Below are 15416 nucleotides of genomic sequence, written 5' to 3'. Positions count from 1 at the left end.
CTGTAAGGGATTTGTAGCACCCCTCTGGGATGGAGTCGCTGGAGCTACCCTGATAAATCTTACCCAGGGGAACTCTACTGGCATGAAGAAGTCTGATCCTGGTATTGATTCTCTCACAAAACAAGTAGAAGATTTTTCTGCATCCTGACCCATCAGGACAGTGATGGGTTTTTTTTTTTGTTTGTTTCTTAGTGAAGGTGCACAGAAGTATTTTTTCATGCAAGTTCCTTAGGTCCTGGCTGGTATTTCTGATCAAAAACACCCTTTGTAGTGATGGTCATGTCCAGGAGACGTAGGTTCCCAGACCTGAGCCTCAGAGGTCACTGCCTGTGTTTTGCAGGGACTCCTACCCCAAGGAGCACTGGCAGCATGTATAATGTATGTATAGGGAATTACTTAACTGGGAGAGAGCAGCTCCAGAAGAGCTGTGTTAAGTGTGCAGAGGAGCTGCCTCTGGTGCTGCCCAATGTGAGCTTGGTTTTGGTCCTCAGTCCCTCCCACCCTTGAGGAGGGCTCCACTGGCCTGATGGGATTTATTGTTCAAAACAAAGAGAATCCCGAAGTTTGGGCTTCCCATTGAACATGGAGCGGTTTGCGGTTTCCTGTTTCAATAAAGTGCAGCTTGCATTTGTTTGGCTTACGTCTTGGTTTTTCTCTGGTGTTTTGGAATCCCCAGACTTGGACATCTGCATCTAATGTGAACTGGGAAATTTCTGTACTGTCCATTTGTGCCTGCATAAACCTGGAGATTCTGTATACAAGAGTATCCTTCTCTGGGCTTAAATTCAAACTCTGGTAAGCTTCAGTGGGGCTGCACAGGTCTGTATGAGATGAGGGTACAGCTCCGGTAGATATCTGTGATGGTTGCCCAGCACTACAGCGATGCTCATGTATCCTCCAAGCATTTCTGTGTTCTCAAAGGAGTGTTCCTTTCATATTCTAAACACAACCTTCCAACTTCTGTGCAAGTCCAAGAGGCCAGGAGGACCAAGCTGACACCCAAATCCTGGCACTGACTACAGAGGTGAGCAGGTGGAGCTGCGTGTCCAATTGCCTTTGATTCATGGCTCAAACACCCACGTGGCTGCCTCTGTAAGGGCCAGGCTCATGGTACCACTGGTACATCCTGGAGCAAGTTTTGAAGTGGTGTCTTCACTTCCACAGCAAGAAGCTTTGCCAGTCTGCCGCTATGTCCCAAAATGTGGCACCCTTTGTAGACCTTCCTGTGAGGAGTAGCTGCATTTGTACAAAGATCATTCTTTTTCCCTCAAAACTGAGTCAGGAGCTTGGGAAAGAAAGTCCCCATGAAACCTGTGGGCAGAAGTGACATCATAGGGTGAAAACTTTTACTCCCTTGAGATTATGGTTGCACCCACAAGCCTGCGGCAGATGGAATCCAACACAACTTGAACTAAATACATAAAGAACATTTGAATGCCGAGACAATTTTCGGTAAATACTTTGTGTTATGACATCCTGTGAGCTTCCTCAGAGTGTTACTGGAAGTCTGTTCATGCCTGCCAAACTCCCAGCAATCTTTTTTCCTTGCCCACTTGACAGATGAGCAATTTGAGAGCCTGAGCTGCAGTGACCCACCGAGCTGGGAATGGGGCGGCCGGGAGCGACCGGCTGTGCCAGGTGCTGCTGCTGGAGCTCATTCCTCCAACCTGACTCACCACATCCCACCTGCACCTGGGGAGAAAACAGGGCTCTGTCTGACCTGGGAGAGCTGGTGACTCATTTTGGTTGTCTCTGGCACTGTCTGAATATGAGCTGTTGAGTCTCTACTGTAGAGAAAAAGTTCAAGAAAGTGGGTATTAATGTCTTCAGGTAGAGAACAGATGCTGGGGAGAAATGGCCCTGGTGGATCACCAACTTTGGCTTCACTCCAAAGTTGCACTTTTGCCCTTGGAGTTTACTGAAGACCTCTAGTTTTGGCCTTTGCTTTCCCAGAAGTGTTGGGACCTCCTTGTGGAAGGGGCTAAATGCTGAGTTTGTTGTGAGCTGCTTCAGCTTTTTGGGAAAGCCAGAACAGACATTTCTGCTGTTTTGCAGCCTTGCATTTGTTTGAATGCAAGGCTGCATTTGTTCGAAATTTGTTCAAAACTTCCATAGCAGAGATCTCAAAGCAGCAGAAATTTAGCAATGATCCTTGGTGACTGGAAACCACCGAGTTCTGTGTACAGTTTGATCTCTGACTAACATCACACCTCTCCTGTTGGAGCAGGGCTCTTGACCTGGCAGGTCACTCACCAGCAGAGCAGACATCAGTGCTCACCGACCCTGCAAGCCTTTGAAGCCTTTAAAAAGAATAAAAAAAAAAATCCAACCCTGTGATGAAGGAAGATAAACTGTGCTGTATACAAAACCCCTTGTCTAAGAAATGTCTTATCTCTGAGGGGTTTGCAGAAAGCCTCTCCTCTTTGGGAAGGATAAAAGCAAGACAGCTATTAATAAGCTGAGAAGAGAAATGGGAGCAGGAGGCATCTAGCTTTTGATGGTGGCATCTTTCTCATGTTTTCAACAACTGCAAGGGTTTTCTGTAAAAATGTTTTGAGACAGAGGTATTCATGAAATTGCATTTCTAATGTGGGCTAGAGAAAGCTGGGAAAGCAAAAGAAACTTTTTTGGCAGCAGTTCATCTTTCTTAGCATAGTGTGCTTGTCCAATCTGTGTCCCTTTTAAATTCTAATTACTTCCTCAGGCACCACAAACACTCTGGCCTTGTCACTTATCCTTTTGAAGTTTGCTTCTCATAATGCAGCCTCTTCTGAAGCGCTCATGCTGTCGGTCAGCTAACTAGTCCAAAACATTCCACTGCTTCAAAATCACTTAATTCTTTTTCAAGTACAAAGAACGGCTTTCCTGTTGCTGCCTGCTGACTCATGAGAGGAAGGTAGAGTGCCTTGTGTCAGCCAGGAGAGCAAGTTCCTGCAGGCACCTCACATAGGGCAGAAAATCTGCACAGTGTGATGGCCAAGGTGGCAAGCAGAGGTCTGGTGCAGAGAGGGGTGTTAGGGGAGAAAATCCATCTTGGTGGAACCAGCCTGAGCATCACTGATTGCTGAGTGTGTATCCTTGCCAAGGCTCAGATTATCAGCCCCATCACTGGAGTCATGTGCTTTGGCCTAAGAGGCTGCCTGTGATGAAGGGCAAGTGAAGAAAGTGGGCTTTTGCAGAATCTCTGGAATATTTAATGCACAGTAGCCTTTTTCAGGTGTGCAGGACAAACTCACTGAGCGTTGCCCAAGCTGAGTGTGCATTTGATGGATTTCCTTACAGCAGCAGAGAGGCAGAGCTCCTAAGCAGTGTGTTATCCTGAGATGCTGTTCCAGCACCTGAGCACAAAGGATGTGGGTGAAATGTGCTGGAGCATTGCCTCCAAAGAACTGGATAAGGATGGATAGTCATGGGTAGGGAAAATTAAATGTTTTATTTTGTTGCTGAGATGGTCCTATAGGTCTATTTTGTTTTCTACATCTCTGAAACAGTTTCCTTCACTTTCCTTGCCCTCAGGAGGGGGGAATTTGTAGAGGCATGTTCCACATGGAAGTTTCAGACATTGTTACTCAAAATGGAGAGGAAACTTAGAGTGTGCATTTCTTGAATGCCATGATGAAGGAGTTTGATGGCCTGAACAGCCCTCGAGAGCTGGGCAGTTCTTGTGCCTGTGTTTTTTGTCTGCAGTTTGTGCAGTGTGTGACCTGCTTAGCAGCCTGCCCAGGTGGCATGACAGATGTCCCTGTGAGATGGAGCTAATCACTGCTCCCTGCCCTTTCCACTTGGCTGCCAGGCCAAGCGCTTCTCCCCTTTGGGCAGTTTTTCACACGGGTGGGAGTGGGGTGGTAGCAAACTCCTCCTGGTGTCAGTGTGAGAGAAATTGCTGTTCTGGGGTGAGTGCCTGAAACAAACCTCTTTTGTGAGAAACAAAAGATTGTCTGGTTTTCTTTGTAACCAAAGGCAAGTGATGAAGGCCCCATAACATGTAGAAGCTTTCCAGTGGAACCAAAAGGGACACGTGGTAGTTACATCCCAATTGCTGTTTGAGGTGGGACTCTCTGGGTGGGAGAGCTGGTGCTTTTTACCCTCTCTAGCAACATAAGTAGATGGAGCAGCCTCCAGAGAAGATGAATTCAAATTCCTTCAGTTAAGGATCCACCACCTTGGAAATAAGGATGAGAGGACAACTGTCCCAAACTGTCCCAGGCCTGGCCCCCTCTCTTTTTTGTCTTCTTTCCTGAAACAAACAAGTTAAATCAACCCTACTGGTATTTTATCTTATAAATGCCCACACTTTTTATTGTTTTAATGGTCTTCTTCAACAAAATATGCCTAGTCCTAGCAATGGGGAGTGTTTTCTCAGCCATTTGTCTTTACTTTACCTGCCTGTTTCTTTCTTGGAAATGCTGAGCAGATAGCAGTAAAGCAAAGGAAATTGCAACAAACCACACAGAAGAAATCTCTTAACCTGAGAAGATTGAAAGGCTCTGTGGCTTTGCTTTTGGGGCTGGGGCTTAAGCCCAGAACTGGTGGAAGGAAAGACAAAAGGTTGAGTAGAGGTTTGCAGTGGCAGCCTGGGATCTCTCTTGAGCCATTCCCAAGATGTACTGCTCCTCTTTTTCTCTGGGCCCTCTAGTTGAATGGCCACCAGTTTTCTCTGCAAAGCAGGAAGGGCTGGCTGTGCTTTACCAGCTGGCACTGGTGAGGATATGCATCTCTTTATTCCTGTGAGTGCTAGAAAACTGTCTCGAGGGCAGCTCCTGCGTGCAGGATGCTCCTCATGTCCTGGCTGAACTGCTTCCAGTGCTGCAGGCAGGGTGGAGGACTAGCCAGGCTGCACTAGCACTGAGCAGACAGAGAGTTCCTTCGAGTTATTACTCTCATTAGAGGTTATTAATTCACTAGCACCAACACAGAGCTATATTCCATTCATTTTGGGGATGGAAAGCACAGCAGTGTGGTTTGGAGTGAGGGTGGCGTGGCCTGCCCCAGCCGCTGGGAGCCAGGCACGAGCTGCTGGTCCCAAACCGCTGCTCCACAAATGATCCCCGGCTACCAGCGGTGACAAAAGTGTTTATTAGCATGTAATGCTGAGAACAGAGAAGTGCCAGCATGGCTAGCTTATAGCCAAGCTGCAGGGATGCCTCCAAAGTGTGTTAAGAGGGGGATGAAAGAGTCAAAAGTTCACTTAGAAAAGCTCCAAGAAAGCTGAATTTGCTGGAAAGACTTGAACTCGTTCATCAGCAGTTTCTTGTCACAAATTTTCTGCTGAGATGGTAAATGAAAATAATGATCTAACTTTTAAATCTGTGATAGGATTAGTGATACTTTTGGCATATTTATGTAATGGGTTTCAGAGGTTTAATTCAGAGTATTGTTCCTAGTCTGGATAACTGGCTCTCATTCATGTAAACAAAGTGCAAGACTGACAAAGTAAGAAAATCTTTTTTATCCTGTAAATTGTTGTTTTGCTGGTTTAAGAGCTGTCTTTCAATTCCCATGCCTCACAGTCAGGATAGAAAGGGAGAAGTTTTCCAACTCACATGGGAAAAAAAAAAAAAGCAGGTCATTGTCCCGGTTTTCCACTGCATCAGCGCCCCTGGGCTCCTGCCAGGCTCTGCTGGGGAGGGTGGCACAGGTGCCATGGGGTGGTCTTGTCCTGAGCCTCCTCTTCCCCCAGGACATCTCTGTGAGCCGACTTGCTGCTGCTTGGAGATGAGCTCAAGCTCAGGTGGTAAATCAAGGTTTATTGACCAAGGCTTGGTCTTGGCAGAATTTTGGGTGCTTACCTCTACCGTACCTTATAAGAGGTTCCCCCGTGCAGTAGAGCATCCATAGCAGGGGAGCAGGGCTGTCACCATGAGTCAAGCCAGGAGCCCTCCATTTGGTCACTGCAGCTGCTCATCTCAGCAGGGAAATGTCTGTGGCTTCTCTGCTCCCTGCTCCATGAGTCAGATCACCCCACATGGGGCCTGCACCTGTAGGACACACGTGGGAGCTCGTGTGTCTCCTCCTGCCACTTGTGGTGTGCAGCCTCCAAGTGATGCCACCTGTGTTTTGGTAGGACACATTTCTGTCACGTGGATGGGCCTGTGTTGGAAATTTAATGTGTGTGCAGCCATTGCAGAAATTGGGTGGCCTGGGAGAGGTTCTTTTCTGAGCATCCTCTCCATGAGTGACACTTGTTTTTCTCAAGGCCAGCAATGCTTGTTTTTATGAGTATTGGACAAAGAAGTTCCATGAAGAAAATGTATTTAGGAGTTTCTTGGCAACAGGAATTAATAACACAGATGAAAAATGGCACCAAAGATTTGAATCCCATTTGACAACCTGTTGAGTGATGAAAGGGGTGTGAAGCAGGGCAGAGCCTCTCTTTCTCTGGGCATCACTTCAGCATTAGGACAAGACTGGTGTTTCCTAACAGGGCACACGTGTCTTGAAACATCTCATGTGGTGCCCAGCTGCCTTGGTAATCCATAGCAAACAGGGGAGCTGCCTGTTCCTGGGAGGCTGCTCTGCCACCCTGACTTAGTGAAATATCAGTTTGGAGGTGTGGGAGAGGAGTAAAGGTGGCATCTCTTGAATACAAGAGTGAGGAATGTCCTCAGGTCACCTGGCAGGTGTGCCTTCCCCTCACACGTGGGAGGGTGGTGGATGGGAGCTGTGGCCTCCCTTGGTGGCAGATGTTGGGAGGCACTCACTGAGCAATGGTGACTCGTGGCAGGAGAGGGTTTGTAATTTGACCTCTTTGTAGTATTACTAAAGCTTGTCTTCTATGCTTCTTAACCCTAAATTGAAGTGTAGGAATGCTGGTTTGATTTGAATCTTGTTGGGAAGGAGTGTGAACTCTGGTCCTTAGTGATGTCTGTAGATGGGGGAATTTGGTGGGAGTGGGGAGGATTTTTTCTTAGGGGAGCATTGGTATTGGGGATTTTAGCACTTTGCTGATAATTAAAACAGCAGATTTCCAGAGGAAAAAAATCTCTGGTTTGCACATTGCTCCATCAACACTGCTCAGTGACTCAGCTGCATGATCCTCCCTCTTGGAGTTTAGGTTTCTAGATTACTTGAGAAGGATGGATGAGGACTGCATGCTGGACAAGGGATTGAGCAAGATTCTTTAGAAAGAAATCTAGCAATCAATAATGATGTTGCTGTAGGCTCTGCCAGCCTACCCTGATACACTCAGGATACTTAAAAAACCTGTTCTGCCCCTGCAGTAATGCAATAGCCTGGTGTGGTCATTCTGCTTTTCAGAGGCAGGCACAGAGGCCCAGCCCTGGCTCCTGTGGGCAGCGTGGCTTGAAAAGCCCTTTCTGCAGAGGAAACAGCAAGGAAAGACTGGGGACTCCAGGGCTGTGTGTCTGTCTTTCTCTCTGACCCCAGAGCTCTTGCTTTTGCTTTCTCAAACATAATTGCTTTCCCCTTCTGCTGTGTTCCTATTGTTCATTGGAGAAATGATGCCATTAAATCAACAGAGAATGGTGGGAAAATGCTTTGATATGAGGCCTTAGGAGGGTGTGTGCATGTGTGTGTGTGTGTGCTTGTCCTCTCTCAAAAACAGCACAACCCTCTGTGTATCTGGCAGCTTCCTTTAATTTGTGTCTTGCCTGGGAGAGAGAAATCCATCTCAAAATATATTTGGCAGTTAACCTCCTTTATTTGTATTGAAGTGGCACAAATTGTGTGTTGTTCCAGGGCTGTTGTTCGCCATCATTGTGAGAGTTAATCTCTCCAGGACCTTGCCTTTCTCACTCTCTGTTTTGGGAATGAGGTATGCCAGGCTTCCTTTTTCCATGGGAGAGAGATCCTGTGGTTGTGGGCTCGGCAGGCACTGGGGACTGTTGTGTGCCTCTATTCTGCAGCTGCTCTGTAATGTGAATAGGGATGGAAAGGTGCTTTCCTCTGCAGAGTGATGAGCAGGGATGAGGCAAAGTCTGCCACAGCATTTTGACTAAAACCGTGCTCCAGGAGCCTTGGCAAAGAGCTGAGGTGAGGTCCAGGGAGCACATTGCCCCACTCATGGAGCAAAGGCTGCATGAAGGCAGGGGAGAGCAAGGCAGCTGTGGGATGCCTTCTTGCACAAGGTTGCAGCAGCAGTGTTTGTGACATTTGGTTGAGTGGGGGTTTTTTTTGTGTTTCTTTTTCTTGAAGGCAGCTGTTCCATGTGATCAGCCACTTCTTGGTAGTCCCTTCCTGGGCACAGCTGTGCATGGCAGTAGCCAGCAAACAGCAGATGTGCTTTGAGCTGCAGGTCAGATGGTCACCAACCCCTCCAGTGAAGTCATTCCCATGGAGTGATGGAGAGGAGAGCAACCCTTCACAAGGCAGAGAAAACCCAAACCAACCAACCACCAGTCTTAGCTGGAAACTGAAGGAGTAAGGGGCAAAAGCAGCAGAAAAGTTTGTGGGGAGAGAAGGGAATCAGTGGGGGCAGCTTCACAGGAAATGGGGTCTCTGTCTAGGATTCAGCTCTGGGGCTTGGCAGCAGATGTGATTTCTGCTTTGTAAAACTTGTTGGGATTGTTTTTCTCCCCACTGGGAAAGGAGCTCACCAGGCCCTGCTCCTGGGGATATTTACCTTAAAAACAGTGTTGTCTTTAATGTCCTGCCCTGCCTGACTTGGTCCAACTTTTTTTAATCGACATCTTAATTTGCATGGATCGTTACTCTTGACTACTGCACTGGTATTTCTTTAGTTGCTTCCTTTCTGTTTTCCTAGCTGGGTTCTGTCCCAGCAGGAGTTACTGTGTTACACAACTTGTGTGTGACCTGGTGCCCTGCACAGTGAGGATGTGGCACTTGTCTGATCCACCCCAGGTCCCAGCATGGTCTGCTGGGGCTATGAGCATCACTGAGCATCACCTGCAGTTTGTAGCCCAGCACAGCTTTGGGGATCTTGTGAGTTTGATGGGCAGTCTGCTAATATGGCCTGCTCCAAAGGAAGAGGTGCCAGCTTCTCTTGGATGTCATCCAACAAATTTGTTTGGCAGTGGGGGACATCCAGTGATTCACCAGTTGCTCCATCATGGAAAGGCTGAGACCCTTTGCAAAGAAACACATCACTATGTTGCCTGTGAAGTGTCAAACATACACCCTCCATTGCATACCAGATGATCTTTAAGGTCCCTTCCCACCCAAACTTTTCTATTATATGATAGATCAATATGGCACTAAAATGCAGGAGTGCTCAGTAAAATCTCAGTGTGACATGGTAATTTTCATGTTTTGCTTCTCTTCTCTTTTCCTACTTTTTTTTTTTTTCTCTTAATTTTTCTTGGATGCTGTTTCCCACCTTCCAGTGGAGGGAAGAGGAGTCTGTTGTTTGCTCAGCTAACTGAAAAAAGCTTTGTGTGCATTTTCTGCCGCCGTTCTGTTAAAGTTCAGAGTTCCTGGGTTAGAGCTGCCACTGCTCAATACGAGTCTTGTTCGAACTTCCAGAGCAGCCCACGCAGAGCTGCTGGGGTTCATCTGTGCAGTTCACAGCCCACAGCCAGCCAAACACATTGTTTGCCTCTGTCCTTCCATGAATCATACTTTGCAACAAAGACCAGCCTAGATCTCCCAAGGAGAGTGTGAATCCAAGCGGTGCTGGATTTTAGGTACATTAATAGACCAGTCTGGGTGGGGTTTTTTTTTCTTTCTTTTTTCCCTGTGAGCACTCATTGTGTCTAAAAATCAGACAGCTTTGTGACAGTGGTCATAGCTGTCTGACACTTGTCTGGCTTATTAGGAATGCTCTGAGTGGAGTTCTCCAGTTTTGCAGTCTTCTTATTTTGAGGGATTTTAGCTTGTCTCAGGATTATGAATCTCACCTTTTGTTTTGTTTAATCTAGCAGTGATTCTCCAATGAGAAAGTTCATTGTTTGCCAGAAGCTTAGAGGGGGTTTTTGTGGGTTTTCCTGTAAAAAACACAGCACTTCTCATTTTGCTGTGGGGAGATTTCTTTTTTCTACAATTACTTATATATTCATAATTATTTTTCTGTGGGTAAAAAAAAACCCTTTTCAACTGGACAACAGCGGGCTGGACTTTTTTATTCTCTTCCCATGAAAAGCAAGAACATTGAAGGCTAGCCAGTCATTACAGATGCAAGTGTGAGAAGAAAATATTTTTTTCTGATGGTCAAAACCAAGGTGGTAAACCTGGTCTCACTCAGTGTGAGTACCTGGTTTATTCTGCTCATCACCCTGGGTGAATGCTGGTGGAGTTTCAGTGGGATGGGGTGCTTTCCAGGGAAGCAGCTTTCCGGGATTCATCAGAGGTGTTGCTGCTTGTCAGTGTACTTGGATGAACCATCTGCCACCTGTCCTTCCCTGCACTGCATTGCCAAAGGCAGCAGCACCTGGAGCAGGGCAGAGGAGCTGCATCCACTGCAGAGGAGCCAAAGCATTGCTGTTCCCTTTTCTTCACTGCTCCTCTGCACGGCCCTGTGGACAGCAGGGAGAGGAGGGTTGGTTTGTCTGAGGAAGGATCTGCTTTGCTCTTCTGGAAGGTGGCCCAGTGTAGGGGTCATCCAGCTGTTACAGCTGTCACCATCCACACATCTGCCTTTCCTCACAGCTGGGGAGAATGGCCTTCTCTAGCTGTAACCGTGGGTGACTTTTCCCTCTTGCAAAGCCCAACTGTTACTGTAAGACTCCAAATTAGCCAGGGAGGCCTGGGCTGGGTCCTCCTGCTCTTCTGACAGCACTTTGTATTCAGCAGCCTGAATGCTGCCTCTGTGCCTGCCTGTCCTCCCTGCACGCTCCTCAGCTGCCCTATTCATTTTATGCAGCAAAGGAAAAAAGAAAGCAGGGCTAGAAAGGAACTGCTGTCTGCCAAAGCAGCCCCTGGGGAATCCCAGTGCTGCCAGCCAGGGCTGGGCAGTGGGAAGTGGGGGCTGAAAGGTTGCCATGGGATGTAGTGCATAGTGGAGGCAGTCTGGGTGTGGGCAGGTACCTCAGGGTACTCCTCAGGAACCCCTCTGCTCCTAGAGCTGGCTTTTTCGTGGTTCACAATGCTGTTACCAGTTCTACTGTCCCTGGAGTTTCCAAGATTTTTGAAGCAGGAAGCTTGGCATGGCACAGGCTGCAGGTATTGGTGCCTGAATGGAGTTGTTTGTCAGCAGCTTAGCCCAGCTCCTCTAGGAGGGAAGGGTGAAGCCAAAAGTACCAAACCCAGACTATGCTTTGGGCAGGAGGGTGGAATATCTCTCAGCACTTTGGGATCCATGGATGGGGGGTTGGAAACACAATCCCCAGGCTGGGATGTGGGAAAGCTAGTTTATATTCCTGATCTGCTGAAGAATATGCCCATATCCTTGGACCAATCACTTAATCTCCCCGTGCCTTAGTTTCCTGTTAGCAAATGATACTCCTTATCTTTCACCTCTCATCTCAGCAGAGGAAAGAGTTTGTCTTTTAGTATATATCTCATTACAGTTCTTTGTCCGGTGGCTGGGGCCCCTCTACCTTGATAAAATAAGTAATTGAATTTAGATTAAAAGGTCTAATACAATCCTGCCCAGTGGTTACTGAAACACTTGAATGAAAGTTCATTCAGAGCCTGTCTTCCCATTTCCTCATAAGGCCAAGACATGAAGTAATTAGATGTAGACTTAGGTTGTTATTGTAGCACAATGACAGAGATCAGTGGTTATTGGTAGGAATGGGTTTTATAATCTAGTTTAATGGTCATTTACCTTTCAGTGACCTTGGTGTCAGGCAAAATTGGCAGCTCTTTTGCAAGGAATGTGCTTCCTCAATGAGGGCTTTGCAGGCTGTTTCATTTTTGGCTCTAGATTCTCATGAGCTAGGATAGACACTGCTGCAATGTAAGAGACTTTCAGTCTGCAAAGAAAGACACAGACTCTTGCCAAAAGAAGCCCTTTTCAGTGCTGTCCTGCTGCCACTGAATTGCTGCTGGAACAGATCAGTCGTGTTCAAAGCATCTCTTTGCTTCTTGCTGCGACCAGAGTTGCAGCCTTCAAACTGAGAGAGCTGTGGTAGTCAGGGGCAGCCCAGGAGTTTCTGCAAAATGGGTTGCATTGTCTTGGAGCAAAAGAAGGGAGAACATATCTCATCATCCAGTTAAGTGCATGGGGGAAGAAGGAGCTGGTAATTCTGACTGTAACCCCCACCCTGAAAGTCCTTATTACATCAGTAAAGATATGATATTTCTATGCATTTCCAAGTGTTTTCCTTTCAGTAATGATCATCCACTCACTGCAGATGCAAAAAACTTCAGTTTCCCTTTGGCTGTGGTGCTCCTATGCCTCTCTTCATCATGTGTTGAGAAATTCCTATGGGTTTTATCTAGTTACTGATGTCTGTTGCCATGAAGAAGAGCATGGCATGAGCTGTGCTGTGATTTCTGATGGTACCCCAGGTCTGTAGCCACGCTTTGTAGGGAACTGGAGCAGGTCATATCCTGGTGCTTGAGGGGACTGGATTCAGTGCAGGTATTCACAGTGACCTTGGCCAAGCCTCTTAATTTTTCTGACAATCTAAACCTTAGAGGTAATCCCTGTTTTCTGTGAAGGAGGCTGAATTTTTGTGAGATCTGTGAAGCTCTTTGTTTGAGGTGGTGCCAGAAATATTATTTAAGTCACAAAGAAGTGCTATGAGACTTGAGAAGAGCAATATAGCAGTGGAAAAAAAGTTTCAGAAAAGCATCTTAGAATTTCTCTGCCTTATGACTTAGGCTTCTGTCTGCTTCTGGTCTCTCATCCTACTGCTCACAGCCATACAATTTTGCAAATACGTTCCTTGGATTTGTCACTATTGCCCTGCAGAGCCAGCACCATCTCTTTATGTGCTTTCATTTCTAAACTAAACTAAGATAAGGAGAGCAAAACCATGCAGCTTGGAGGGAGAACCATTTGTTTTCAGGCTGCTTTGAAAAGCCACCAACCTGGTGTTACAATGAGCGTGGTGCATCCACACATCACCAGCATAGCATGATAGGTTTTTAGCTAAGATCAAGCAGTGACTTCCAGCACTCAGAATCCTGAGATGGTTTCTTGTACAATGATTCTCAATTGTTTTTACTGCTGGGACCTGCTGTGATAGTGGCAAGCACAGAGGATCTTACAGACCCTCTTCGTATTAATTCATTTTACTTGTCACGCTCATCAGTCTCTGGTAAGTACGAGCTTGTTCTCCCTCTGATAGGAGAGACTGAATGGTCACTGGAGTTTTTGGGGGTTTTTTTTGCAGGTATCAGGTTTGGATTGGGAATGTCCAGCTGAGGTCAGAGAGATACTTGCATAGGAGCAGATGGATTATATACTGCTTTTTGCTGAAGAACAAAATTAACCTCTCTTGAGGCCCTGAAGTCTGAATCCATTGAGGTCTGACAGAGTCTTTCCACTGACCTCTGTGGCCCCAGGATCACATCCTAAATGAGCTGCTTTGAGTCACTGGAAGCCTGAGTTCAGCTTTGGTGGGCTGGAAAATGTAACCTACTGTATAGGCTCTGGTATTCATGAGGGCTCAGCCCTGTGTGTGTGCTAGCTGTGCATGCCTGGGAGAAGAATAAAGTCATTTTCTGCAGTCTGGGGGTGGAGGAGGGAATGGGAATTGTACCCCCTTCCCTGCAAACCCGCTGTTGTGACAGCGGGCAGCTGCTTCTGAAGCTTCAGATTGAGGTTAGGTGTCCTTGGTGCTGTTGTTTCTGGTATCATCCCTGACACGTGCATGTCCTGTGCAGCTGGCTTGAGCAGCAGGACCTGACCTCAACGTGAATTTTCAGAAGTGGGCCACTGAAGCAGATGAGTATAGCAAGGCCGTGATTTACCATGGGGAGTTTCCTTAAACTTGAAAGAAACAGGGTCTCTGAAGCTTTAGAGAAGGCAGTAGTGAGTAGGTTTGACACCATTCATTGCTTATTGGCATCCAGCAGGATTATTAACAAACGCTACCTGTTTCCTCACAGCTTGTTTCTTCAGGTGATTCTTGTTTTCTCTGGGCAGAACAGAAGCTAGCAAAGACCTTTGAGTTAACACAGCATGATGCAGGTGTTTTCCATTCCCTGCTGGTCCTAAATCAGACCAGAAGGGAATTAATTGTAGAGGGTAATGTGTAGAGAGTAATGTGCAGAGGGTATAGAATGAAGTGTGAATAATTACAAGTTGGTTGGTTCCTCTGGAGCTGATATTGATTGATCTGGAGTCATCAGGCTGTTCGACAGTCAGTCTGGTGAAGATTAATTCGGTTTGAGAGCAGTAGCAAGTTTTTTTCCATTTAATGGCTAGCAACATAAACCTTTACAGTGTAATTTATTTAGCAATCTTCTAACATGCATTTACCCCAGGAAGGTTGCCTGGTGGCTAAAGATAGGTGAGTAGGAAGGTGATGGCTTTCTCTTGCCTTTAAAAAAGTGTTCTTTGTGACCTTAAATGTGGTAGCTCTTTAACTAGAACTGCTCAGATGCTTTGTATTATGAATCCAAAGTGCTAACACTTTCCTAGTTCATGGGTGTGAGCTGTCACTCACAGGGTACCATGGGATCAGCAGTGTGGGAATGCTGTAAGTACAAGGAAGGGATCATTGCCCCTCTCAAGTTATCCCTAAGCTCCCTGGGGGAGTGCTCAGGAGTCACTGCCTGGCTTGCAGGGTGGTGGTGGCAAAGCCAGGCTTCACTGCCCATCTCTGCAGCTCCTCAGCACCAGGGAGCCTTGGAGAGGGGCAGCAGGGGAGCCTCCAAAGGGGAGGAACAATCCCAGCTGGGTTTGGCACGTTTCCCCACACACTGTAATTCTTGCACAGCGCTTCCTCTCTCCACATAATACTCTGTTATTTCCTCCTCCTGCCCCTGCTGCTAATTAGCCCACGATAAACTCTGGTGTGAACAAAAGCAAGCGATTAAGAGTGTGTTGCTTCAGCGTGAGCCCTGTCAGAGCAGTGATTTGTTGGTGGCAGGGCTGTGCAGCACCTCCTCAGGAGGAAAACAAACCCATTAGCCTGGCTCAGCTGGGCAGTGCCGTGTCCCAGCTGCTTGCTTTTGGGTGTGCAGGGATGTCTTGGCTACAGCAGGGCATCCTGAGCCTCTGAGAGATGCTGCTGAGTCTTGTGTCTTCAGTTTCACGTGATACAGTGGGTCTCTGGTCACTGCCCAAGCAAGGCGGCTTGAGAAGTTCCTGGATTGAGATTTATGTATGTGGGGAGGTGGGGATTTTTTTTTTCTTTTCTTTTTGGAATACACACATAGACATTTTCAAAATAATACAGACAGAGAAATAATAGTGGAATTAAACATAAAATTGTTGAGTGGTTTGTGCTGGAGGGGAGCTTAGAGATCATCTAGTTCCAAGTTCCTTAACATGGGCAAGGATGCCTCGTGCTACACCAGACTCCCCATCTCTCCCAGATATGGAGAAGGCTTAGAAAGAAGAAGCAAAAAGCAGGATTTTTGGTAGGTCCCAAGCCAAATGA

The 15416-nt window shown here is 46.9% G+C and overlaps 1 protein-coding gene across 3 annotated transcripts in view; it reads left to right on the top strand.

The window, feature by feature from the left end:
* Positions 1 to 15416, top strand: part of AFAP1L2 (actin filament associated protein 1 like 2) — a 65418-nt gene that overhangs the window by 24051 nt on the left and 25951 nt on the right. The gene's annotated exons all lie outside the window — the stretch shown is intronic.

This window comes from Onychostruthus taczanowskii, unplaced genomic scaffold, assembly GCF_017590055.1.
Source record: "Onychostruthus taczanowskii isolate IOZ18803 unplaced genomic scaffold, ASM1759005v1 scaffold5, whole genome shotgun sequence".
NCBI lineage: Eukaryota > Metazoa > Chordata > Aves > Passeriformes > Passeridae > Onychostruthus > Onychostruthus taczanowskii.
The sequence above is the reverse complement of the archived record's forward strand: the minus strand, read 5'-3'. Positions and strand labels throughout refer to the sequence as shown.